Source organism: Arvicola amphibius, chromosome 12 (genome assembly GCF_903992535.2).
Source record: "Arvicola amphibius chromosome 12, mArvAmp1.2, whole genome shotgun sequence".
NCBI classification, from domain to species: domain Eukaryota; kingdom Metazoa; phylum Chordata; class Mammalia; order Rodentia; family Cricetidae; genus Arvicola; species Arvicola amphibius.
Window position 1 is genome coordinate 64,802,941 of NC_052058.2, and position 27,743 is coordinate 64,830,683.

Sequence of the window (27,743 nt, forward strand, 5' to 3'; positions counted from 1 at the left end):
CTCAGGGCGCAGCCCCTTCCAGGACTGGAGATGGAGCCCTGGAAAGCGTGAAGTTCAACTGTCCCCCAAGTCCCCCAAGCCCCATGAATAAGCTCAGTCTTCGCTCCAGTTCATGAAAGGGAACACTGTCCCAAACCGCGCTGGTTCCTGCTGCTCTCAACCCCAAAGGCTGTGTTGCTGGGTTGCTGGATGACCTTCTTTGAGCTCTCACAAGGACAAGGAAAGTCTCTGTGTGCGGTGTTTGACTTCTGGGTGGGTTTTGGGGCTGTTGAAAAGTTTGCATTTACTTGTGAATTGCCTGTCTGTGTTTGTGAGTGGAGGAGGGCAAAGACTTGAAGGGTCAGAACTGTTTTTAGTTTCTGTGTAAGTTTCTCCAGTGCTTAACATTCATTGAGTATCCCATATTTATTTCTGGGCCGTTACATCATTGTTTGGCACATTTTATAACCTGAGGAATAGAGAGCCTTCCTTCATGTAACAAACAGGACCTGAGGGAGAGACATCGTGTGACAGCCCTGGATGTTAGAACATGAACCCGGATGAAGCCCGCTTAGCTCTGAGGAGGAACACAGGAACATTGTGTGTAACAGCGACGACAATGAATCCAAGGCAGAAACTCATTTCCTGTAAGCAAAAGAAACCTGTGACAGATTTATTTCATAGATCAAAAGCAAAATTAGATGTAAAATGCAAGAAAAAGAAAAGAGAGGGCCAGAGATGGTTCAGTGTTGAAAGGCTCTTGCTGCAAGTCAAATGCCCTGAGTTCAATCCCCAGAACTCACACAGAGGTGAGGAGAACATGAAGTCCACAACATTGTCCTCTGACCTCCAGACATGAGTCACGCGCGCGCACACACACACAGAGCACGCACATGTGTGTGCACGCACATGAGCATTGCATTTCCTTGGGTCCACTGCTGCTTAGCTGGGATTTGGATGCTGTGTCCTTGACAGGGGGTGGAGCATCAAAGCAGAGGGTTCCAGTGGTTTATGAGTTCTTCAGAAGGCCTTGGGAGTAGACTACGCTGTTTTTGTGACAGAAGCCTCGTTACTTCTGGGAGGACACCTCCAGCTCTATGCAGGCCTACACAGGACTTTCATAAAATTCTCAAGAGTAAGTAAATGTAATCACCTTAAATTTTAAAAAAAAGGTACAAGTTAAATAAATTTTATCATATCTTCAGCATAAACTAGCAAAGACCTTTTAAAATGTGGTAGTAATTAGTTTAAGGAGTGATGTGGGATGTCCTTCTGTATGTATATGTGTGTGTGTTGCTACTTCTAGATACAAAGAAGACATTGTAATAAGCTGGGCCTGATAGGGTACACCTGAAATCCAGGGCTTTAGAGGCTGTGACCAAAGGGTCATGAGCTTGAGGCCAGCATGGGTTATCCAGTGAGACTGTCTCCAAACACACACACACACAGACACACACGCGCATGTGTGCACGCACACACACACACATGCACATGCACAGAGAGAGAGGGGGAGATCACAAAAGAACATGTACAATTGATATACTGTTAAAAATCAAAAGTAGACTTTTAGGACTGGGGTATAACTTCCCTAGCGTGTGTGGAGGCCCTTAAATCTATCACCAGCACTGAAAAGGTAAAAAGTAGATTTCAAAAGAGTACACAAAGGAGTCCTGGGGAAGACAGCAGAATGAACTTCTCCAAGCCCCATGTAGATAATGAAATGAGCTTTTCTTTGCTTGCTTTGTGACTGTAGCCCAGAATGGCCTCAATCCCCCTGCCTCAGCTTCCCACATGCTGGAATTATAAGCATGTATCAACCATTCCCATCTTCAAGGGATATTTGTAAAAGTATATACCTGCAAAAAAATTAGATAAAATAAATAAATAAATTTTATAAAATATATATAATATTTAATAAATTTTATTAAATATATATAATAAGTGCCAGGTATGGTGGCACACATCTGTAATCTCTGCACTTGAGAGGAAGAGTCAGGAAGATCAGGAATTCAAAGCCAGCGTGGCTTACATGTGACCCTGTCTCAAACTAAACAAAATAAGATAAAATGCGGGTGTACATAGTGAATGATCCACACAGAGAGTCCCAGCATGCCACTGGAGGCAGACCCCAGGTGAGGGTCGCACACAAGCACGGAGAATGGAGGACAGCCAGCGGTGTAGGCAAGTCAGAAAACCTCAAGGAAAGGCTGCTTCTGTAGGTGAAATTGGATGGGCATGGCGGCACGCCCTTAATCCCAGCACCAGGGGTGGGGAAGGCAGAGGGATTTAGGAGTTGCTGGCAGCTGGTTTACACAGCAAGTTAAAACAAACAAACAAACAAAACCAGCTCTCAAAATGACGACGTTCAGAACAACTGATGCTTGAGTTTGTAGGGTGCTACAGTCAACTGGCCCAGCTAATCAGATGGAAATAGTAATGACAGGAGCTACACAGAGGAGAAAGAAAAACTACTAACAACTCCCTCTAAAATAAAACGAAAGCCACCAGAGGAGGAAAAGGCATATTAACTAAGGTCCAGTCAGGAACCCCAGACCTCCCGCCCACCGGCCCAGGGCTAAGATGTCCACGTTGAGATGTCCACGGTGGCCATGGGCACAGTCATGGCTCTCTGAGTGGCAGAGAAGGCGAGGTGGTGCACAGATGATGAACCAGCTGGAAATTCCTAAATGTACTTAAACTCCACCCTCTAGAATGCCAGGGAAGATCATCGAGGAAAAGGTGACTCAGAAAGAGGGGGAGGAGCATTGGGGAATTGGCGGAACGAACCTGGCCCCTAGAGAACCGTTCTTGGACTCAGCTGGCTAAGAGGAGCCCGCCACAACTAAGGATGGTTCTGCGGGTGGTGCCTCTCCAGCGCCCTCTACTGCCAAGATTTAACATGGTGCTCCTTAGCACAGCCTTCTGGATCCAGCGACAACAGGAGATTTATCATTCAATCAAGAGTGGTGCAGAAAATTCAGGAAAGTTATATATGAACATGTGCAGACGTTTTCTCGTACTTATTCTATAAACAGTATAATGCAACCATTTACATAGCAATTAGTTTATATTGTACTGTATGACATAAAGTCATTTGCAAACACTGTAACCTTTTGTAAAAGGGATTTGAGCATCTGCAGATTTTGATATCGAAAATCTGGTATGGCGGGGACAGAGGGTCTCACAATCGGTTGGCTACAGACACTAAGAGATGGCTCTGCTTCTAAGGCCCAACATCATTTTCACAGAGCAGGGAGTAAAGGGTAGATCTGGAGCTAAGGGGCTTTGAATAAAAATAGGTACAATATCTTCTAGGTGAATAGAAAATGAGGTAAGATCCATAATATCCTTGGCACAGGCCTTGTTGGACAAATGAGTTCAGTGGTAGTCACTATAATGGCTGATTTCTTAGCCAAGGTCCTTCTTCTTTCTGCTCTTTGGGCAGCTGAACGGGTTCTCAGAGAAGACAATGGCAGTTGACTGTTGGATTCTCTGGAAGGCCGCTGGAGTTTGACTGGGGTGTACACACGGCAGTTAGTCCTGTGGGTGGTCTGGAGGCAATGCCACAGTGGAGGGGACTTCATGCGGGACTGTCACCAGCAGAGTATTTGTGATAGTCCAGGAGAGAATTAGCAGGCCTGAACGAGTGATGGAGAGTGGAGAGGAGCTAACTCTGAGCCACTCCCAAAGAAGTCACTCAGGTTCCAGCCCCACCATCCTTAGCCCTGACAAGGAGTGACCCAGCTGGCTTGAAAGGAGCTGGGCCTTAAAGGGCGATGACCTTTCTACAGAGTCCCTTATTAGTCGAGAAACTTTGGGCTGTGTGACAGGAACTCACTAGCAACTGCTTAAACACTCAACATGAGTTAGGAGTTCTAGAATTGCTTGTTCAATGGCTCAAAAGGATCTATGAAGATAATGCATGTTTATGTTTTATCAGGGCACATCTAAATTGGCACCCCACTTTGGAAAACTGTCTAGATTCTCTAATGGTGATCATAGTCATACCCAGAGACCCAGCAATTCTGCTTCTAGGCACATCCAAGCATTCCACATAGGAGAAATCACTCGCAGAATCACTATTTTTAATAGCATGAGTTAGGAAACTGTCTACATGCCTGTCAATAATCAAAATGGATAAATTACAGCATAGCCTCCAAATAAAATTGTATTCGGCAGTGAGAATGAGTGATCTATAGTGATAGGAATCGTGGATGAATCTCACGAACACATTTAAAGAAAAACACTAGCTATAGAAGTGTGCTTTATGTTCGGTGAAGGGCTGTGTCCACCAGAACCAGCCAGGTTCCCTAAGGCAGGAAAGACCATCTCCGATGTCAGATGTTAAGGCAGTGTCTGTCCCTGTGCATAGTGAAGAGAAGATGCTCGTGACAGGGGGTTTTACCTGTGACCTTTCATGATGCTGCACTTGCAGTTTACTGCGTGAAGGAGTAAGTCACAAACAATCCCACACCAGTTTGGAATTATAATTAATAGAATGGTTATTTATTTAAAGGGGAAGAACTTACAGATCACCGTCCCAGACAACAGCCCTCTACAAAATCAGGAAGGGAGCCTAGTCGCCGGAAGCGGAGCTGGAACCCAGAGATCCAGTGGAGGGAAGTGGCAGCGTTTTTTAAAGAGATAGACCATGCCCCAATGGGCTGGTATTTCAGCGGCTATTGGCTGAAGGAGCAGAAGGAGCTCCCGCAACAGTCTATGAAATTATGCCATCACCGCCTGAGGCGCGGTGCTGCCTAATGTGCTCACCGTCATTTTCCCCCCGCCCCCCAAAAGCAGCATTTCTCTAAGTTACCGGACTCTTCTTTAGAACCCCTGCAGCCTGACATCTTCCTGTCCATCCTCCTGCAGCTCAGTATGAGGCAATGCTGCTCTGCAGAGGCCTATGATCTCTTTCTGCCTCGACCCTTCGCTCCTGATTATGATTTTATGACCCCCACCATCCTAATAGCTGCTTTCTCTTTTCCTCTCTTGTTCTCCACAGCTTTTTGCAATCTTTGTATTTGCAACATGTGGTGGCTATTCAGGAGGCCTGCGGCTGAGTGTGGACTGTGTTAACAAGACCTCAGCATCGACAAAGCCTTTGCCTACCCTTTCAGGTAAGGAATGGGAGGCTTGAATCCTGTGGTTTCTGGGAGAAAAATGAAGGCTTTGAAGGGCTTCTGGGTAGGAAGAAATTCTGCTTGAAGCCACAGAATGTCATGACTAGAGTGTCCACCCGCCACTCCACACTGGGAGGATTTGCTCACTGTACCGTTAATCCAGTATTGATTGTTCTCCAATTAAAGCCTCCCATTATGGCCCGGTGTTTGGGACTATCAACAGAGAGACTCCACTTATATAATTATTTTCTCCAACTTTAAGATTCCTCACATTCTATCTAGATTTGTAGGTTACATATAATTTTATATTGACTGTGCACTTCTGGCTGACAACATTTTCATGATACTAATATCTAATACTGTCTCTGTGTACCAGGTAAATCTGCTTAGATGAGTACCTGTCCAACCTCATTTCCTCATCCCAGTGACACTTAGAAGGAAGTCCCCTTACCATCATCAGTTACATCCTGGGTATTGACAGATAAGTTCATTTCCCCTTACACCTTCTCTGCTACCAAGGGGCAGAGGCAGTGTAAGCCAGTGTTACAGCTCCGGAGAGGCAAAGGGACACCTCTGGAGGCTAGAGCTGCAAGAGGAAAGTTCTGGAGGGAAAGGCATCCTGACTTGTTGGAAAGTCAAGCTTGACTCATTGGGAAGTCAGGCTATACCTGAAGCTGGGGTGTGGTGGGGGATGGTCTACCCGCACAGTGCATAGCAATCCTGCTCCTCTCCCAGAGAGAGCAGTTACAGCTGAGTTCTGCTCTGTTCCCCTAAGGGAATGTTCCAGCAGAGCTGTTCATTTCTTCTCCTCTGCTCAGCTCTTGGCCAAAGATGCTACTTCTGCTTCACTCTGCTAAAGGGAAGCCTCTGCAGAAATGTGGCACTCTCCTTTGGCTCCCCGGAAAAGTTGTTATTTTTTCCTTTTCAACTCCCCTAAGGGAACATGTGAGGAAAGGTTCTTCTTTGTTTTCTGCTCAGACCCCCTAAGGAAACATACCAGCCAAGGTCCTTTTCTGAGCCTATGAAAGAAGATCTTCACCCAAAACCCTTTTAAGAAAGAGATTTATTTGGGAAGCAAGAGCCCAGGAGAGTGTCTGCCTCTGCCAGTGTAGGAAAGGACAGTCAGTAACTGAACAGGCAGAAAGACTTGCATGGGGCTTCTTAGGGGTGGATTTTTTAGGTAGAAGATTTTTCTTTTCAGGGATTGGTCACATTTCCTGCTCAGGGATTGATTGGTTTAGTTGGTCAGGGGCAGAGTTGACTCTGGTTTTAGGGCCAAATTTTGTTTCATTTACAGATCCTTTTTAGCCTTTTGGCTCTGTTTTCAAGGCTAAGGCATATTTCTTTTATAGGTTCTGATTCTAGAACCAACCTGTATTTCTTTGGCTGTTTTCACAGACACGGTGTGTTTCTTAGGTTCTGTGTTCTGGGCTAAAGTGTTTCTTTTACTGGCTCTTGTTTCAGGGCCAGGGTGAGTTTCTTTCAGGAGCTCTGGTTTCAGGGCCAGAGTGGGTTTCTTTGATTGGTCCTTTTACCCTATAGGCAGAGTTTTAGTCTACCTAGCTTGAAAGAAATTCATATCTCTATTACTATTCTTAACTTGATAAAACAACTATTTCAACCTCTTTATCAATTCAATATCTGTTCATACCTATAGATTGATTGCCAGAAACCCTTCAGAGCTTGTTCCCAACCTCACATCTCATGACTCTGATCCAGAGACCTAATATGGACTAACTTCATTAAATTTTGAAATAATTTATTCCTGTAAGGCTCCCATATAATTGACATCAAGTAACTTGGAGAGGAGGTGTTAAAAAACTTTCAACAGTGTTTTGGTGTGTTATCAATATGCGATCTATTCATTTCATTGTAACATTATCCTCTGTGGACCTGATAGTGGTTCTATAATTACAAAGAAAGTAAAAATAAACCTTTACAAGTTTTTTTTTTTGTTGGTAAGCAGGTAAGTGCAATATTTTCCAAAAACATTCTCATGGACCCTGATAAGACTATCACTAAAGGAAAGGGAAGTGAAGGAAGAGAAGGGGGAAGAGAAAGACAAAAAAAGAAAAGAAGATGGGAGAAAGAATTTAGGAGTAAAATGGAACAAACTCAAGAAATCCTTTTTAGTACTTCATCTTGCTAATGTGCATTTTGAATCATCAAGACACCCATTGTTTCCCAAACATATTCCCCATGGAAATTCTTTTCTTCCCTATCCAGTAACTCAGAGGATTCACAAATTGTAGAGCAGATCTTTAATATATCAGCCTCATAAACAGTCTAAAACAAATGTGTTTTTATTATGGGCAATGAAGCATAAGAAGTGATGTCTTTGCATCTGACATGGCGTTCAGATGCCCCCTGCTCAGAGTACAAAGCTCAGGTCTGCTAAGCACGTCTCCCTGGGGATTCACTGTCAATGTCTGTGCTGTGCTGGTAAAGAAGAATGTGAGGAAGATGACTCTTCCAGAAGTTCTGTATAAAACCCTTGTCTTCTGGAGTGGAAATCAAGCCAATGCCTGTTCATTGACCAGTGTTCACTGCCTCAAATCTAGAGGACCAGATGAGAATGCCAACAGCCAGGAAGTGGGACTGGGATGCTCAATAACTTTATTCCTGGTCTCATAATGTCTGCTTTGCTTCCACAATGATCTCTGAACAGGCACTCATAGAGGTGGATAACTGCAAGGTCCACCCTTTAAGGCAGTGGTTCTCAACCATCCTATGCTTTCACCCTTTAATACAGTTCCTCATGCTGTGGTGATCCCCAACCATAAAATTATTCTTGTTACTACTTCACAACTCTAATTTTGCTACTGTTATTAGTCATAGTGTAAACATCTGACATGCAGGATGTCAAATATGTGAAAGGGTCATTCGACCCCCAAAGGGGTCTTGACTTTTCCGTTTTCTTCCTGACTGAAGCATCATGCATGTGGCCACATGAAGGGCATCTGGAGAAATGGGGTGAAGTTGGTGGTGTTTTTATCTTGCTCTTTTAAGTATTAGTCCCTTATTTGAAAGATTTTGACTGGGTTTCTGACACAAAATTGCATAACCATTGTTTTTTAACCCAGAATTTTCTTTCAAACACTATCTTATTCAGGAGTTCATATGTTATTGGAAGGAGGGCTGCTTATTGGTTCTCGCTGCCTGGTTTCCAGCCGCCCGGCTAGCTTAGCCCAAAATAACCACACAGAAACTGTATTAATTATATCACTGCTTGGCCCATTAGCCCTACCTTCTTATTGGCTAACTCTTACATTCTAAGTTAACCCATCACCATTAATCTGTGCATCACTATGAGGTCATGGCCTACCAGCAAAGTTTCAGTGCATCTATCTCCAGTGGTGGCTCCATGGCATCTCCCGGAATCTGCCTTCTTCCTCCCAGCCTTCTGTGTAGTTTCCCCGCCTACCTAAGTTCTGTCCTATCAACAGGCCACTGCAGTTTCTTTATTCATTAATGGTAATCACAGCACACAGAGGGAACTCCCACACCAATATGCAAAGCAGATCAAAGACTCTGAAAATATGGAAGCCGAGAAGGAATAAGCCTGAAATACCCACCCATGAGCTATGTGAGCTCCCCTATTCTTGACAGAGAAGAAAAGAAAGCTTTGCCTCTCTGTTTACCATGCCCACACATTTACTGCTCATCCAGCTCCCACAGAACACCTTGTACTGTGCCCCCAGTAATATCCATCCATCTAGGAGAAGTGTTGGGCTTGCAATTTAAGCTCCACATTTGGATACGGTGAAATGCCATGCCTTTCTCTTGTGGAGAATGTTCTCGAGACTAAGCAAGAATTTGTAGACATATTGTGTGTATGTGAAACTCCATAAGCCACCGTCAGTGATCTGATAGCAATCCTTGAATTATGATGGGAGCCTTCAGTACCTTCTAGCTGTTCGGTTTAATTCACAAACACAATGAAGATGTAAACTCAAGCACTGAGTCATTGAAACAAAAAGAGATAAGAAATAAGTTACGGATGGCAGGTCGACAGGGACTTCTCACCTGGTTGTCAGAAGAGGACTTCAGTTAACATGATAATGTCAATTAGAACATCTAGATAACTCACAAAGACTCAAATGCTGCTTCTAGTAAATGTACCAAAGTATGTGCTTCCTCTACACCACCATCTGTGTATGTTTTGTTTATACTGATGGCAGAGAGGATTGCTATTCGGCAGTATGTCCTTTTATCGTAGAACTAAGACATCTGCCACCTGACCTTCATTTTGGCCTGTGACTAAAACCAACAAGTGGTACTTAAAACTGTTCTCCCGGCTCCTGTAATGTGTTATTTTGGCATGAACTTGCTTGACTTTGAGGGGTGGGAGGTGAGTTCTGCGTCTCAGATTCTTAGTATGTCCCTTAGACGCTGAGGTGCAAAGCAGGGCTGCTCATTTTAAGGTACCTAATATATTCGAGGAACACCCACCCGAAGAATGCACACGCTTTGGGCTGACAACTGAATGCAGCACGAAGGAGGTCAGGACTGCTTTTCATGGGCTGTGGTAGGTGGGGCAAGCAAGCAAATGAGAAACAAAACAGTTTATACATCTAGAACATCCATGGAGTGAATCCCTAGACAGCCATTAAAAACATTTAACGATGTGTGAGAAGCGCCCTGAACAAATACAAGGCCCCGTCAGTGATTACTTGAGTTGGTTTTCATTCTAACTTGTTGGAGGAGAAACCACCATTTGCCTCATATTTAACCTGTCCCTTCCTCATTCCTGGCTGGACTTCCAAGTGAGTACAAGCCTGGACCGTCCTTAAGTTGTTTCCTCTAGCTATAGGAACTTGCCTGGCTGATAAGGATGGTAGGCAAAAACACAAAGAAGTTAACATTTCCCGGAGTAGCCCTCACCTAGTGGCAGCTGTGAGGAGGGCCTCTCATGTGGCACAACTATAAAGCATGTTCCATACTACAGATTTTCTCGGTGATACCCAGCGGGGGAGCTGGTATTTCACGGTTAATGAAAACCTAATCATTACATGGCTTTTTATCATCTTCTTTCCTTCCCAATCCCAGTATAGCATTGCTCTTTTCCTGTTTTTAGAAATAAGTCTTCCAAAAATAAGTTGTCCTTAACTCTTCATCTCAGAATCTATGTATTTGATGCTTTTGTGTCATGGTGAGCAGCCGGGTACTGGTGACTTACAGGGGGACAGATGCCTTTGGGCCAGCGTTTCACGCAGCCCTGGTCATCTTCCCACCACCAAGAGCTCTGCCATTTTTTTTTTTTTTACTAACCATGATTATCCAGACCTTGTGAAGTCTGTCTGTCAAACAGACAGTGGTACTTCCCACTGTATCACTCCCAGTGTCGACTGAGATGTACAGGCAGAATGTTGAAACAAGACCTGACATTCAATATGTTTCCCTCTAATATATTATTTGCTCTTTCTTCATCAAATCAGGGTAGTTGGGAATTAGCTAGAGAGACGAAAAGATAACTGATTAGCAAAGGTGTCCTTGAAGCAGCAACGATCCGGAGACCATAGTTTTCCTTCTTCTTATATGCAAACATTAGAAGAACTGCATATTTAATTGTCTCATAACAATTAACTTGCTTTTGAAGTTCCGGTGTTCTTAGGAGGGATTATTATAGGGTTTTTGTTTGCCATCCTTACCCCAGACTGACAGAATGGGGAACTCTGTCACATGAACATGGTATTGGGGAAATTATTTATTTATCGACACTGGGGCAGGAGAGGGAGATTCACCGTGAGCCCTAAGATCAAAGGATGGAACATTCACTGTAAAGAAAAGGGAAGCAGACTGCTCAGTTGGCACTGATGGAACAGGATCTTTTCCCTTCTCTGTCTGTGGTTCCCCTTCCTTTTTGTAACATTTGAATAAGTGCCACTAAACAGAAAGGCCATGTAATTTGGGTTTTTATACAGTATTAGCAGCTTCGCCAGAGCTGAGGTGGGAGGAGAGCCTTTTCTTAAGATCCATATGCAGAGGCAGTGGAGATAAACTCTTCTTTCTTTCCCTACCATTGAGCCAGTGGGGGAAAAACAGGTCATTAGGCTGCAGTGTTTTGCATCTTGAGTTCCTGAAATGCTGTGTCTGCACTTGGTGCTTTGTTTTTATTTCTCATTACCAAATGCTTGCGCTCTGTTTGGGGAACGCTTCAGAAATTTCCAGTCTATAACATCTCATTTTAACATTGCACCTTAAACTGAAATTTTTTTATGATAAGATTTGGTGCTGCCAGCCCCAAGGAGTTTCGATCCTGAAGTCAAGGCCTACAGGCCCAAGGCAAACCCCAAGCCAAAGCGCTGCTTTCAAATCCAAGTTCTGCTGTCTAGTAGATAAGAAGTTACAAGCGCTTGGTCTGAGAGTTGAGATGGTGCTGGGCCTTTATCTCCCATTTGAAAATGAAGTCGTAATATCCTCTTTACAGTCTGCCAGTGACCATCACCTAGGTAATAACATCAACCATGTGGACTAGCGTATCACAAAGCACGCTGTTGGTGTTGGTGTTGTTACCAGTGAAGTCTTGTGCGAGAACTGGGCGCTAAGGTTCACTTAGACAGCAGAAACAAGGCAGAGAGCACTGTTTCACAGTGAACTGTAGAGAATATTGTAGAGATCTCAGAAAATGATACAGACATTCATGCTGGCCGACAGCATGGGAGGGGTCAGATGGGAAGAAGCTGAGTGAACGGCAGAGTAAGCTACGTTAGTTAATCAATACCAGGGCTCTCCTGCCAGCCTATAAAGCTTCCATGGTGGACCTGCTGCAGCTTCCCTCGAAGGAGAGCTGTGGTGAGAAATCGGGTGGCTGTCTTGCTTTGGATTTCTGCCAACACGCAGTGAGACAAATATCTGAGTGCAAGTTGTTTTCTTGGCAGAGGCTCATGAAAAGTTCCTAAGAAGGAAAGAACATGAGACTGGGGACAGAAAGGTGGCCACCATGGGCAGCTCGGGGACCTGAGATTCCATAAAACAGTGAACTAGACATCTCAACAGGGCTTGGATCATACCGGTGATAGAGTCTCAGTGACAATCTAATCACTTCTGTTAGTTACTGGTCAAAAGCCAGGCCTGCAGGTCCTTGTTCCATCTGCTGTTCAGGGAAGCCACCAGTCAGAGACTGAGTACATCGAAAAGGTATCACATTGTATCCTGTCTCGAAAAAAAAAAAACAAAAAAAACAAACAAACAAAAAAAAAAGGTATCACATTGTAGTAGGAAGCTGCTTGTTCCTTCCCAGCTGCCCTGACTCAAATTAACCACACAGAAGCTGTATTAGTTAGTCACTGCTTGGCCAATCACTTACGTGTGTTGCTAATTAGCTCTTACATCTAGAATTCACCCATTTTCATTATTTTATATTTTACCATGAGGCTCGTAGCCTACTGGCAAGGTTCTAACTGGCAGCTAGCATTTACCCGATGTGTTGATATAATTATACATGAGCGCAGACCTGAAAGATACGAGGAAGGCTCTTTGAAGCCAGCTGAGCCACATAGTGCAGGGGACGTGATGCAGGGGAGTAGATGGGCCTGGTGTCTGATGTGGACGAGAGCTGGGAACAAGCAGAGAAATGTGTGCTTGCTTGACTGGGAGGCAAACAGCAAGAGATGAGGCAGAAGCAAAGGCTGGCTTGAAAAGTTCAGAGTTTATGCTGATTGAAATGGGGTCAAGGGTGGGAGGGGTGAGTGGGTCTGGCTGTGCAAGCAGATGGTAAACTGATCCACTCCTTAGTTTTCCACCACCTAGAGTCAGGGACAGTGAGGAAGACTGTTGCGGGAGCTCCTTCCGCTCCTTCAGCCAATAGCTGCTGAGATACCAGCCCAGTGAGGCGTGGTCTCTCCTTCTATAAAAAAGCAGCAACTGCCCTCCACTCGCTCTCTGGCTTCTGGCTCTGCTTCTGGCGGTGACTAGGCTTCCTTCCTGATTTCACAGAGGGCTGTTGGCTGGGACGGTGATCTGTAAGTTTTTCCCCTTTAAATAAATAACCATTCTATTAATCATAATTCCAAACTGGTGTGGGATTGTTTGTGACTTATGCCTTCATCTGGCGCCCAACATGGGGCTCGAACCCACGACCCTGGGATTAAGAGTCCTATGCTCTACTGACTGAGCTAGCCTGGCAGACTGCGCGGACCCCCACCCGTTTACCTCTTAACGGTTTCAGGCCCTCTTGAACTCTCTCTTCAAAGTTCTTTTCAACTTTCCCTTATGGTACTTGTTGACTATTGGTCTTGTGCCGTGCTGGTATTTAGCCTTAGATGGGGTTTACCACCTGCTTTGGGCTGCATTCCCAAGCAACCCTACTCCAGGAAGACCCGGGCGCTGCTACCTCTTTTTCCTCTACCTCTTTTTCCTCTACCTCTTTTTCCTCTACCTCTTTTCCTCTACCTCTTTTTCCCCTACCTCTTTTTCCTCTACCTACATGTTACTTGTCACAGTTCATTATGGAAAAGAGAACTCACTTCAGGTAGCTTGGTTTTGAAAAGATCAATATATTTCGAGGCCAGCCTGGTCTACAAGAGCTAGTTCCAGGACAGGCTCTAAAGCTACAGAGAAACCCTGTCTCAAAAAACAAAAAAAAAAAAAAAAAAAAAAAAGATCAATATAGGAAGTAACTTGCAGTAATTATTTGATCAATGAGCCTTACAGATGTGATGGATTAAACCATGTGAGAGGACAACCTACAAAGGAGGTATCAATTATTTTGGTTTATAGTTTCAGTCTTTGGCTGGCTGGCCTCTTCCTTTGGGCCTGAGTGGATGTTGTCTAGCAGAATCTTGAGCTATGAAGCTCCTCACCTCATGGTAGCTGGGAAGCAGAGAAGTAGCAAGGGATTAGGGCAACAAAGGTGAGCCCCAGTGACACACTGCCCCCAGCTAGGGTCCGCTCCTTAGTTTCCACCACCTCTTTAAGTACTGTCACCTGGTGGGCAGCAAACTTTAAGCACATGAACCTATAGGGAACACAGCATATTCAAACGATAGCAATCAGAATCAGGCTCTTCAAGCATCCAGAAACCAGCAGCTAGAGAAGAAACCAGCAGCTAGAGAGAGGAGTCACAGCCACCCCTAAGGCTAGAGTAGGGCTTGACAAATCAAAGCCTAAGAGCAAAATCCCTCTGGTCCCACTTCTTTTAACTTGACACACTCTGAGAATGGTTTGTATTTTCAATTGATTATTTTTTAAATGTTGCTTAAGTATCAATTTAACAGACACTACAGTCACCTAGGAGACAAATCTCCGGGCACATCTGTGAGGGACTGGACAGACTAAAGTGAGCCTCTGGGAATGACTGACAGAGATGATCTTGATTAAACTAACTGAGGACACTGTGGGTGGCACCATCCCCTAGCTGGGTATCCTGGACTGTGTAAATGAAGAATTCATCACTCGCTTGTCCTTGATTGTAGAAGCAATGTGACCAGATGCTTTAAGTTCCTGGAGCTTTGACTTCCAGGACAAGATGGACTGTAGCCTTGTGACCCCAAACAACGTTTCTCCTAGCTTGCTTCTCTCAGATGTTTTAATACCACATGAGTAAAAGACACTCAGACAACCCTAAATACCTATCAGTCAGTCTCAATTTTGCCATTCAGACTATAAAGCCTAGACCATTTAATATCTGACCTTTATTAGTGGTCTCTGGGCAAGGCTCATATAAACAGGCCCTAGTAGTCTCCATTTGCACGCAGGATTAGGCCTGTCTGGTTGAATTTGTGTCTATAGCAATAAGAAACTCCAAGAAGGGAGAGATACAGGGGGAAGTGAAGGCGTTTTTGGCGATGCTCCTAGGTTAATGAGAGACAGGGGAAACTCCTGGCCTTGTGTTGCTCCTGACCTCCAGATTGCCAGGCTGCCACCAGAGCTTTCTCTGGTTGACATCATTGGAAGCCAGTTAGGTGGGAACACACTCTGATACGTGATGCAAACAAACAGGTGTCGACAGGCAGATTCTCTGTCTAAACCTCCACTTCCTTTTCTAGAGGATAAGAATTTGATGAGTTGATTGAGGATTTTTTTCCTATAAGATGAATTAGTTCTCTAATTCAAGAGACAAAACTCTGGTAGTCACCAGCGACCATCAGAAGGAGCAGAAGGCAATGTATTCATGGAGTGAGACAACTCGTAAGCATCTTCCTCTCTACCATGGAGGACTGACTCTGATACCTGCCCCACTGGGGTAAAGTCTGAACAGGCTTCTAAAGATCAGGATCAAAGCTTGTTCTGGCAATGAATATAGGCTATGCAATCAAGGCAGATGTTTCTGTTGATTGTAGGAGCCAGCCATGATAAGCTAAATATGAATAGATCACCCAAAGGAAGTTCTTTACTTCCAACCATTATCACCTGCCAGAGTAGAACTCGGTCATTGGTAAGTTTAATAGAGGCCTGAGTCTTAGTAGTTTACCCTGAAGCAGGAAGGACCATAAACTAAGATTACCTAACACCACCCAAGAGCAGACCATCCAAAGGAAATGCCTAACGTTCCAACCACTGTAGATAGGATCACCTGCCAGCACACTCACCAGGACACCCCTAGACAAATGTCAGCCAATTAGGGGTCCTGAACCTCAGAAACCCCTCATCCCCACCTTTACTACTATAAAAACCCAACTCTAACTGAGCTTGGGGCTCTCTGTTTATTCCAATACATTGGACATGAGGAGAGACCAAGTTTGCAAACTTATATAAAATAAAGGCTCTTTGCTTTTACATATGGGACTCAGACTCCTTGTTGACTTTTGGGAGACTTCGTGGATTTGGGCATAACAAGTCTCCCATGGGGATGTGATGAGAAGCAGAGATTACATCAGTGTGTGGTGAGCGTGTCCTTCATAGGGTTCTCTGCCTCGCTGGGTGGGGTTTAGAGAAGCACGGGAGGAGATGCGGTGGCAAGAGCCTTATGACCTGGCTGAAGCTCCGTGGCCTGGAAGAAGACAAGCACAGCTTTTTTCTTAGTGCTTCTGCTGTGATAAACACCGCGACTGAAAGCAACATGGGAAGGACAGGGCTCGTTTCAACCTACACTTCCCAGGCCACACCCTGTCACTGAGGGAAGTGATGGCAGGAGCTCAAAGCGGGAACCTGGAGGCAGAAACTGAAGCAGAGGCTATGAAATGCTGCTTACTGGCTTGCTCCTGGCTTGTTCACTTAGCTTGCTTTCTTATAGCACCCAGGACTTCCAAGCCCAACAGTAGCACCACCCAGGGTGTTCTGGTCCCTCCCACGTCAACCACCAATCACAAAATGAACCATGGGCTTGTCCACAGGTCAATCTGGTGGGCGAGCATTTTCTCAGTTGGGGCTCCCCCTTCTTTAATAATTCTGGTTTGTGTCTAGTGGTCATCAAACTAGTCAGAACACCTTTGTTGAAATTTGTAAAAATTAAGGTCTAGTTTTCCCCTACAATTTTGTTCTTTCCAGAATAGAAAAGAGCATGGGACTTTGAGATCATCACAAAATGGTGAAGGAAGTTAACCACAGCAAGGTTCAATAAGTATCAGAGAAAGGGGCCATCACATGCATATCTGTGTAATGTATCATATCTCCTGAGAATGTAAGTGCCCACTCCAAGGTCTCATGAATCTGAGTCTCTACTTCCTTATCATCTGGAGAGAAAGAAAGATGTCCAAGCTTTCTTTCTGTCCCTTCCAAAGGAGGACTACACGTCACACGGTGTACCTTATGAAGTAAAGCCAATGCTGACTGAGTGTAGGGACCCATGTTCCCTTCGTCCCTGAACCCAATCCATCTTTGACAGAATGAGTTGCATTTTTCCAGAGGCTGAAGGGCCAAAGGTAGAGGAGGTGAGCATTCAAGATGATTGCTTGCTAGATGCACAGCTGCCAGAGCTGAATTGGAAGGGCATCGGGACCGAGAATCTCAAGGAATGGGGAACTAACACTCATATTTTCTTCCCAGTTCCCCTTCCAGAGCCATCTGTAAAAGTTCAAAGGTCTTGGACTTCAGGCTCATTCTCAGTGTGAGGCTTGGGGGCTCCCTGCCTGCACTTATCCCATAGAATGTCTGCTAAAAATGGAAACATCACCATCCCACTGCAAACCTCAGCAGCAGCATCATGGCGGACGAAGTCCAAAGCTGACATTCTAATAAACACATGCATAATTCTGAGCAGATAGCACATAGAGAGCTGCTTACCTAGAGAGGAAGAAGTAGAACTTCTGCTGGCCAAAGCCTCATATTTTACATTAATATTGATGGTCTTAAAAGCAGATTATATTTCATACAAACACTGCTTTAATATATTTACCGTGAAAAAAGCAGAAATAGAAAAAGTACCATAAATAAGCAAATGGCTGTTACCATCTTTTATTATTACACAGCCAAGTGTAGCACATATCACTGTTAGAATGAGAGGAATCTTAACACCAACAGGAAATCATAAAGCAATTTAAAGTTGTATAATTTTAATACAAATGTTTAATAAGCAAGCTGCAGCTATTAACTCGACACTCCCACATATGCTTTTGAGCATGCCCGTAGCAAAGCCTGAAGTGCTAGATGCCTTGTATCCATAGCCCAGCTTGACTTGAGGGTAAAGTCAGAAAGAGGAGATATGTGAGTTCTTTTTGTTCATGCAGGCGTGCATAGAATCATATGCATAATTGTTGGCAATTAAGTCTGGTTGGTCATTGCTCCTTAGTGTCCCAGGAACACTGTAACAGTCTGAGCATTTATTTTGACTTTGTTTCCATGGATTAACATGCAGAGACAAACTGTATTTGAAACCACACAACCAACAAATGCTTTCCACTGGCGTCACAGCCAAGTTGTTTACCATCACATCGGATTCTTGTCTGAGATCATGGGATAATCGTGAATCATCTTCATCACCATTATGATCAAAGAAAAGCTCTACGAATCATTTTAGTGCATGCCATGCCATGATCTGTGCAAGGAGATCACATACATCACCGTCTTTTGTGCCAATGGTACCACGATGGGCTAGCTGTTCTGAACCATTCATCGGGTATGGAGCTGATGCTCGTGGAGGATGAACATCTTGCCCAAACTCGCGTAGTTAATAAGCACGGAAGCAAGTTTTGAGCAGATGTGCTTAGCTCACCCAAAGCATCCAGAGACCGTATTACTGGTCACTAGTGTGTTATAAAGAGATGCCATCAGCTGGCAGAGCCTCCTGAACCTTGCTTCCAAGTTTGCGGCCTGCTGTCCTCAACAGATAGGTGACACATGCCAGGAGGCCCCGGGGAATGGCTCAGAGCAACTGTGTTCCTTAGGACTAAGAATTACGGGTGTTTGTTTTCTAATTGATTTCCTGAGCCAAGCAAGAAACCCTGAAGGAAAAACAGCTCCTGTCTGGAGGGGAAATGATTACTCTTTTCCCTTTTGCAGCTGGCTGGCAATGATTGAGCTGTTGTTGATGTAGCTTCATTTAGAGGATTCTGCACTGCTTTGGTGCACGTCAGTTAGACTGGGTCTGGAGGAGTTACACAGATGAAGGGTTTCTAAATGCAAGGGCTTTGCAAGGGTTTAGGGCTGTTGCATATCATCTTTCCTTGGCAAGGGCATGGCTGGTAGAGGGAGGCAGGGGTGAGGTGAGAGTTTCCCTAGCTAATCAGGGAGCATGCGCACCTTTGAGAGCAAAGAGCCCTTAGCTGTAAAGTCCCTGAAGCTGAGCGCTGAAACACGAGAGCCGCGTTTCCACATCCAGAGCTGAGGCCACGTCCACGCCATGTTTGGTTAGCTTTTGATCTTTAAAGCTGAGCTCTGAATGATGTCCCAGAGTCTCTCCATATGTGTTTTATTTTAGTGGACATGGAGGGGATTTCATTTTCTACTGTGTCTCTACCACCTTCCATTTCATCCTCCAAACTTCTACATCCTTTTTATTGGAAACAATAGCATTTGTTTCTGCACAAAAATTTCTATTGCAAAACAATAGGAGACAGTATAACAGTCAGTGGCTGCCAGGAATGGGGAGTGGGCGGGACAAGTGAGCCAGCAGAACACAAGGGAGTGTGTGTGCATGTATGTGCATGTATTGTGCATGTGTGTGTATGCATGCATGTATGTGTGTGCATGTGTGTGTATATGTGTGCATGTGTGTGTATGCATGTGTGTATGTGTGTGCATGTATGGAAGTCAGAGGACAGCCTCAGATGTCCTCAGGTGCCACCCACATAATTTTGAGTCATGGTCTTTGCCCTGGAGCTGATGTAGCTAGGCTGACTGGGCAGTAGATTCCAGGGTGCCTGTCTCTGCCTCCCCAATGCTGAGATTATAAACACACATCACAATGCCCAGTATTTTTAATGTGGGTTCCTCATGCTTGTGATTATCTGTCCTTTACCAACTGAGCCATCTTCTCAGCCCCACAAAGGATTTTTAAGACAGTTGAAAATATGTTGTTTCATGCCATAAGGGTGTACATATGTCATAATGTGTATTTCTCCAAGTTGAACAATTTCTAAAGCTGGGAGTAAGCCTTAGTTTATAGGCTATGGACTGCAGGTGACAGTGACATCAGTTGCATCAGATATACCACTTTAGTGGAGGATGCTGACAATGGAAGGGGCTTTGCCCATGTAAGGGAGAAATGAGACATCTTTGTACACATCTCTCAACCGTGAACCTAACACTACCCAAAAATACATAAAGACTCAGGATGAGCAAAGGAGAACATTGGAGCCCTTCTGAACACTTTACAGAAGCAATCACCTTGGTAGTTTCACACTGCCTTTTTATACCCTCAATTTATGTAGAACGGTTCTGTTATAGTTATGATATTGCAAATTAATATTTGCTTATTTACAGGTTACAAGTGTTCTTTAAATCCAGAACTCTGTGCTGCCACTGTCAGTGGCCATCTCTACAACCATTGTCTTGCAGAACTGAAACTCTGAGCCCATTAGCTCCGATTCTCACTTCTCCCCAGCTTCCAGTAACTTCCATTTGACCTTCTCACTCGGAGGTTTTCATTGCATTTCATTCTTCTCTTTAATAAAGACGAAACCTTTCCCAGAAGCCGTGATGAGGGTTTCTCCTCAGGTGCCGTGGGTTGGCACAGGTTAAACACATATGTTCTAACTAAACCATCTGTCTGGAGTGTCCAGAAACTATCAGAGAGGATGCTCCACCGCGAGAAGTAGTGATCGCAGTGTGGGAACAAATGATTACACCATTTTGTAAGAGTCACGCATGCACGCTGCTGTGAGTTCATCTGAACCAGACCAGAGAGGCATTCTCTTTTCTGGCAGAGACTATAGCAAAGCAAGGAAGTGTTCCTAGGTGACCAGACAGCAACATCCCATGGGCATTATGGAGGCCTTGTCTTGGGATTCAAGTTCTAATTCTGAAACCCCTCAATAGCTGTGCTGTCATGACCAAATTCCTCCAGTTCTTCTGCTGTTGTGTGTTTCTACAGCAAGAAGATCAAAACACCAGGCTAAATCCAAGGCTGCTTCAGCCTCGCATGTGGCTTCATCCCTTTGAGGTTCTCAAATAGAGGACACTGAATTGTCATTACTGACATTAGACAATGCTGCCCAAGTATCTTTACTCGATGCTCTTCTCTTTCCATGTTTCTGGGTTAGTTTGCTTTTTCCTGTAAACACGTTTAAAAGCACCATTTTTGTAACAATGCTCCTCAGGGTATTCCTCTGTCTGTCTCTTACTGCCTAACAGACCACACCAGAGAGCAGCTCATCTTCACATGCGCATGTGAAGCAGATACTGGGAAGCAGATTCTCACTTAGCATGAATATGTTGATATGATCAATACCTTCCTAGGGCTGGTAAACGGATCTGCTGGAGAATAATGTTGTTACCCAACTTCCAGCTGACTCCACTAAACCGGACTAGGAAGCTTCACAACTGACAAGGTCATAAAGTTGGTTTGATCAATTGTATCTTTTTTGATGGGTGCAGTGAACTTTATTAATGCTGTTCTAGAGAGTAGGGCTCCCTAAGTCCCTTCCATTATCCTGGGGTCTGGGATGGAAACTGTGAGGGAGATGCTCAGTGTTGGAGACTGAGTTGGGACAGGGACTGCTCAGCAGCTGAGGGCCACTCCCTCGCTCTCCTATCCTTGCTGGGGTGGGTGGCCCAGGGTTCCTTACTCCTTGGAGGCCATGTAGGCTGTGAGGTTATCCACCCTATTGCTATAGCTGTATTCACTGTTATACCAGGAAGTGAGCTTTACAACGTCATTGAGAGTAATACCAGCCATCAAAATACTCTTCCATCAAAGGTGGAAGAGTGGGTGTCACTGTTAAAGTCACGGGAGATGGCCTGGTCCTCAGTGTAGCCAAGGATGCCCTTTAGTGGGCCTTCGGATGCCTACTTCACCACGTTCTTGATGTTATATCCACAATGGACACACTGGGGGTAGAAACATGGAAGGCCATACCAAGGAGCTTCCCATCAGCTCTGGGGTGACCTTGCCCACATCCTTGGCAGTACCAGCAGATGCAAGGATGATGTTCTACGCAGCCCCATGGCCATCTCACCACAGCTTCCCAGAGGGGCAAGCCACAGTCTTCTGGGTAGCAGTGGCAGCATTGACTATGGGCATGAGTTCTTCCATAATGCCAAAATTGTCATGGATGACTTGACCAAGGGTGCTAAGCAGTAGGTGTTGCTGACAATCTTGAGGGAATTGTCATACTTCTCATGGTCCACACCCATCACAAACATGGTGGTATCAGCAGGAGGCGTGGAAATAATGACCCTTTTGGTCCCATCCTTCAGGTGGGCTCCTGCCTTCTCCACAGTGGTAAAGAGACAAGTGGACCCCATGACATACTCAACAGCAGCATCACCCCATTTGATGTGGGCGGGATCTCGCTCCTGAAAGACGGTGATGGTCGTCCCATTGATGGCAAGGTTTCCATCCTCAGTTTTGACTGTGGCCATTGAACTTGCCATGGGTAGAGTCATACTGGTACATGTAGACCATGTAGTTGTGGTCAATGAAATGGTTATTGACGGCAACAATGTCCACTTTGCCAGACATGAAGGCAGCCTTGGTAACCAGGTGTTCAATATGACCAAATCCGTTTGCTCTGGCCTTCACCATTGTCTCAGGAACAAGGCTGCCACTGCACAAGAAGATGTGGCTATCTCTGGAACAGGGAGGAGCAGAGAGCAACCAACCGTATTCTTATTCAGAGGGCGAGTGGAAGGTCTCTGGACCCAATTGGCAAGTGTTCGTTTCACTTTTACAGACAAAATTTATTGAGTTTCTAAGGATACTGGCAATTCTAGCACTGATGTAAGCATATGAGTGTGAGTGGAAAACTAGGGGCAGAAATCAGGTATCAGCAGTTTCCCCATTTTCATTTGTGTGAATTGTTACTGTAAATGCAAGATATAAAGCATTAATGCAAGCAAAATGTTCCAGTGAACACATTTCAACTGTTCAACTTTATAACAATCACAAAGAAAGCTGCTAAATTTCGGGGGAAAAAGAACACTCTAATGGGGAAGATACCAACAGGATACATAAGAAGCATGATCTGAACATATTGTATCTATAAGACACATCTTTAGATTCAGAGACATAAATAGTTAAAAGTCAAAGAATGGCAAAAAAAAAAATTGCAAACAGCAATCAGAAGAGAGCTTGACTGGCCGTGCTAGCCCCAGACTTCACAGCAAAAATTACTGCAAGGGACAGTGGTGGGGAATATTATTTTCAAGTGTGTGACTTTTGTTTATGCTGCACTTGTTTAACTCTGTGAAGCTGTGGTCCTGTGTTTGTCTAAAACACCTGATGGTCTAATAAAGAGCTGAACAGCCAATAGCAAGGCAGGAGCAAGGATAGGTCGGGCTGGCAGGCAGAGAATAAATAGGAGAACCGAAGAGAAAGAGGAGTCAGAGATCAAGGAGAGGAGAACATTAGGGGCCAGCTACCTCACTACACACAGCAAGCCACAGAGAAGAAGTAAAGAAAGGTATACGGAAATAGAGAAAGATGAAAGCCCAGAGGCAAAGGTAGTCGGGATAATTTAAGCTAAGGAAAGCGGGCCAGAGACCAGCCGAGCTGAGGCCGCAAGTTTATAGCTAAGAGTAAACCTCTGTGTGAGATTCATTTGGGAGCTGGGTGGCAGTCCTCAAAAGTCAAAAGAATAAAACATCACACAAAAGGAATTTTATAAGGATAGAGTGTCAACCTATCAAGAAAATTTGGTGGCACATGCCTTTAATCCCAGCACTCATGAGGCCGGTGGATCTCTGTAAGCCCAGCCTGGTCTACAGAGCTAGTTCCAGTACAGCCAGGGCTACACAGAGAAACTGTCTCAAACAACAAACAAAAAAACACAAAGAAAGAAAGAAAGAAAGAAAGAAAGAAAGAAAGAAAGAAAGAAAGAAAGAAAGAGGAAAAAATATGTGGAATTTATAAACATGTATGCTTTCAAAGTTGAAAGTCAAATTAGACAATGAAACAGTCGTAGTTGAAGACTTCAAAGCCCCTTTAAATACTGGATAGAGAGACAGAAGGACCAACAAGGAAACAGAGTCGATAACAACTCTGCCAGTGGACCTTGAGTGCTGTTGTATCCAGCAATAGTATCAGACTTTTTCTCAAGTACATTAGGAATATTTCCAAAGACAGTTCATGTGTTAGACCATAAACCAGGACTCAATGGATTTAGAAGAAGTCAGGCATGTTTTCTGCCCGCAGTAACACATAGCTTGAGAACAATAATGTGTGTGGGGAGTGGGGAACTGGAATTCCTACTCGTGGAAACTAAACAGCACACTCCTAAATACCCCGTGGGCGGAGAATAAGTCTCCAGCAAAATTAGGAGTCGCTTTGTGACGAAGTAAGAAATTTCTGGCTGCAAATGCCTATATTTAGGAAAGAATGAGCCAGATCAATATAAGGGAGAGGGATTCATAGGTTGCTAGGGGACTCGAGAGGCAGGGTACTCAGCTTTTCAGCAAAGACGACATTTTAAAGAATGAGTAAAGACTGGAGGAAAGTGGGAAGGGAAATCCTAGCAGAATCAAGAACCTTACAAAAGCACAGAGACAAGACTGTCACCGTGTGCAGTGATGTGTGGAGTTCATTGTTTCCCAGAGTTTAGACTCTGGAAAGGCAAAGGAAGACACAGGGGCAAGTGGGGCCTTGAGGCTTCTTCTGCTGAGACCTTGGCCTTTGGCCTTTGGGTCATTGAAGGATTGTAAGCAATGAGTGATATGGGTAAGGTTTCCTTCTAGGAGAAGCTTTCTAGATGAAGTTTTCTATGAAGATACCAGGAGTGCATGGGAATGAGCTGGAGACAGGGAGACCAGAGGGGATCGGTCAGCTTAGGCTAATGGGATGTCATAGAGAGGGACTTTAAACAGCATCCATCTATTTCTCAGTTTCCAGAGGTTGAGAAAAATGAAACCAAGGTGCTGACAGACATCAAGTACCTGCTGTGGGCCTGTTTCCTTGCTTCCAGATAGCTGTCTTGCTCGGTTCTGCTGTGGCAGAGAGCAGAGATGGAATCTCCCTCTCTCTCTCTTTCTTTCTCATGTCTCTTCTCTTAAGGGCTCTAACCCTACTCATGAAAGCTGTACATTCATGACCTAATTGTTTCCCAAAGTAACACTATTGCGTTAAGATTTTAGCTTTAACATATGAACTGGAGTGGGGGGAGCACATTCATCCTGTGCTATTAAATTTGTATTAGTCAGAGTTCTCTTGGAAGACAGAATGAATAGGATCAATCTCCCCCCAACCCCTGCTATTCTGTGCATGTACATTTGTGTGTGTGTGTGTGTGTGTGTGTGTGTGTTCTATTGCTGTGAAGAGACACCATGACCAAGATAACTCTTACAAAGGAATTCAGGTGGGGGCTTGCTTACAGTTTTAGAGGTTTTGTCCATTCTCATCATGGCAGGAGCACGGCAGGAGGCAAGCAAACATGATGCTGGAGAAATAGCTGAGAGCTTTACGTCCTGATCTGCAGGCAGAGGTAGAGAAAGGGACACTCAGCCTGCCACGAGCTTTTGAAACCTCAGAGCCCACACCCATCAACACACCTCCAAGAAGACCACACCTCTGAGCTTCCCAGAGAACTCCACTAACTGGGGACCAAGCATCCAAAATCTATGGGGCTATTCTCATTCAAACCACCACAATATGCAAATACAAAATCTTTAGTAAGATGCTTATTATAAGGTACTGGCTCATGCAATTGTGTAAACTGAGGACAACCACAGTCTGTAAACTGGAGATCCAGGCAAGCCAGTGATGCAGTCTGGATGCCCAAGAGCTGTGTTGCTGATGCTGCACTCTAGGCCAGATCTGAAGATAGGTGTCTCAGCTCAGAAGCCAGGCAGAGGGCAAATTTGACCTTCTCTATTTCTCTTCTATTCAGACTCTCTGTAGCAGGGAGATCAAGGTGGATGAAGCTCATCCACATTCTGGAGAGTTACCCACTCTACGTGGGCCCTTCACTCAAATGCTGTATATTCTGGAAATAGTTCCAAAGATAGATCCAGAAACAGTGTTTAACCAGATGTCTGAGCATTCTGTGGCTCATTGAGTTGGCACAAATTGAACTACTGGCAGAATTTGGGGTGAGTTTAGCAGTGGTGGGGCTGAGAAGAGAGAGGAGCTGGGTACAAAGAAATTTAGGCACTATCTGAAAAAAAACACACACTCTCTTTCTCCCTCTGTGTATGTGTGTGTGTGTGTCTGTGTGTGTGTGTGTGTGTGAGAGAGAGAGAGAGAGAGAGAGAGAGAGAGAGAGAGAGAGAGAGAGAGAATGTGTGTATATTTGTATAGGGCATACATGCACCACAGTATGTATCTGGAGGCCAGAGAACAAGTTGCTAGAGGTTCTCTCCTTCCACTAAGTGGGTCATCATGTCATCGGGCCTAGCATAAAATACCTTTACTTGTAGAGCCACCTCCCTGGCCCTGTAAACAGAGATTGTGCTTTTGTTTCCGGGCCACCCAGACCTGAATAATCACACAGAAACTATATTAATTACCACACTGTTTAGCCAATGGCTCAGGTATATTTCTACCTAGCTCTTACATCTTAATTTAACCCATTACTATTAATCTATGTATCGCCACAAAGATGTGGCTTACTGGTAATGTTCTGGCATCTTTCTCCCTGGGTTGCTACATAGCATCTCCTTGACTCTGCCTATTCTCTCTGTTCAGATCTCCTGCCTGGTTTTACTCTGCTAAGTCATTGGCCAAAACAGCTTTATTCATCAACCAATAAATGCAACGTATATACAGAAGGACATCCCATATCACTTAGGTCTGCTCTTAAAGTATGCCTGCCCCCTTTAGTTGTGCATTGTCATGAAAGAAGTATCAACTTAGTACTACTGCTGTCAGAGATTTGCTAATGCCAATGAAAGTCATTGCCCACACCCCTCATGGGTCCTCTCTACTTCTTGTCTCAGGGACTCCCCTGCCACACCTCACCACCGTCTTTTTCCTACAGGATCCCTGAAGGGTACACCAGGTATATCAGTGAGGTAATTTTCCTTTACCTCTAAGCTTATTGTTCCATTGTGTCCTTTCTGGGCCAATTCCTTGTTCCACAAATATCTATCCTCTACGAGATGGTCACAAACTAGAGGGGAAAGGCCCAGATTTCCACTCATATGTATGTTGTATTTGGCCTGCTCAGTATTTAAATATCTACATCTGAATATCTACAGTCATGTACCACACAGTGACATTTCAATCAACGTCAACCCGCATCTGCAGGTGATGTTCCATACATTATAATGAAGCTAAAAAATTCCTATTGCCATCTTTGAAAAGTTTATGTCTGATATTTGCATAATGATAGAATTGCCTGATGATAAATTTAATAGATCATATCTCATAAAGCAGTTCATGTGTACATGTGCATGTGTGTGTGTGTATGTATATGTCTAGACACTTAAATTTAGCAAGTGGCTTGAAGAAGAGGCCAGTTCCTCTGGTCTTACCATTTCCTGAAGCTTGTGGTTATCTTATCTGGGTCTACCTTGCTCTCTTTCCCTTTGTGCTCAACAGCTCCAGGTGTTTGAAAGATCAGGTCTCACTTGAAGTAACCGTGGGGATCTGGTCCACCGAGAGGAGGCAGCTGAACCACACAGGGTGCTGGCTTCCTGCCCATCTTCCTCATCCTTGCTCCTTGCAGATTGTATTTCTCTAGAGAGAAATGAATGACTTCTTGTAGATCTTCCAAAACCAGCTCACTTATCCCCCAAACAGAGATCAATCACCCATAATTAACTTGTACTATATATAAAATCACCAGCTCAACTTCTCTTTGTCCTCTAATGATGCTAACCTTGCTCAATCCAGCCTAGAAATGTGATCCTGGCTTAGTCATTAGGAAAACAATGATTGTCAGTTTGGTTACAAGGTAGAATAAATTTAGAATTTGAAAAAAATCCTTCTAGGATCTGACCCATGATAATTAAATTCCAATCTTTGAGTATGGGGGCAGGTGTAAAGATATTTCAACTGTCTGTGTAGCCTGCTGGATAATTGCAGCTCTAGAGTATTCCAGAGGGTCCAAAAGAGAGGCTCAAAGAGCATTTGCTGGACCATATTACTGCTAATGGTATGTGCTTCCTGGTTTTGAAGAAGTATGAAGAACCCAGAATGTCCATGTAACTGCAACTACTTCATGTAGT

General features: G+C 44.4%; 1 pseudogene; it reads right to left on the reverse strand.

Moving 5' to 3' along the window:
* Nucleotides 1–21,204: 21,204 nt before the first annotated feature.
* LOC119827129 lies at nucleotides 21,205–22,167 on the reverse strand (annotated as a pseudogene).
* Between the last annotated feature and the right edge of the window lie 5,576 nt (nucleotides 22,168–27,743).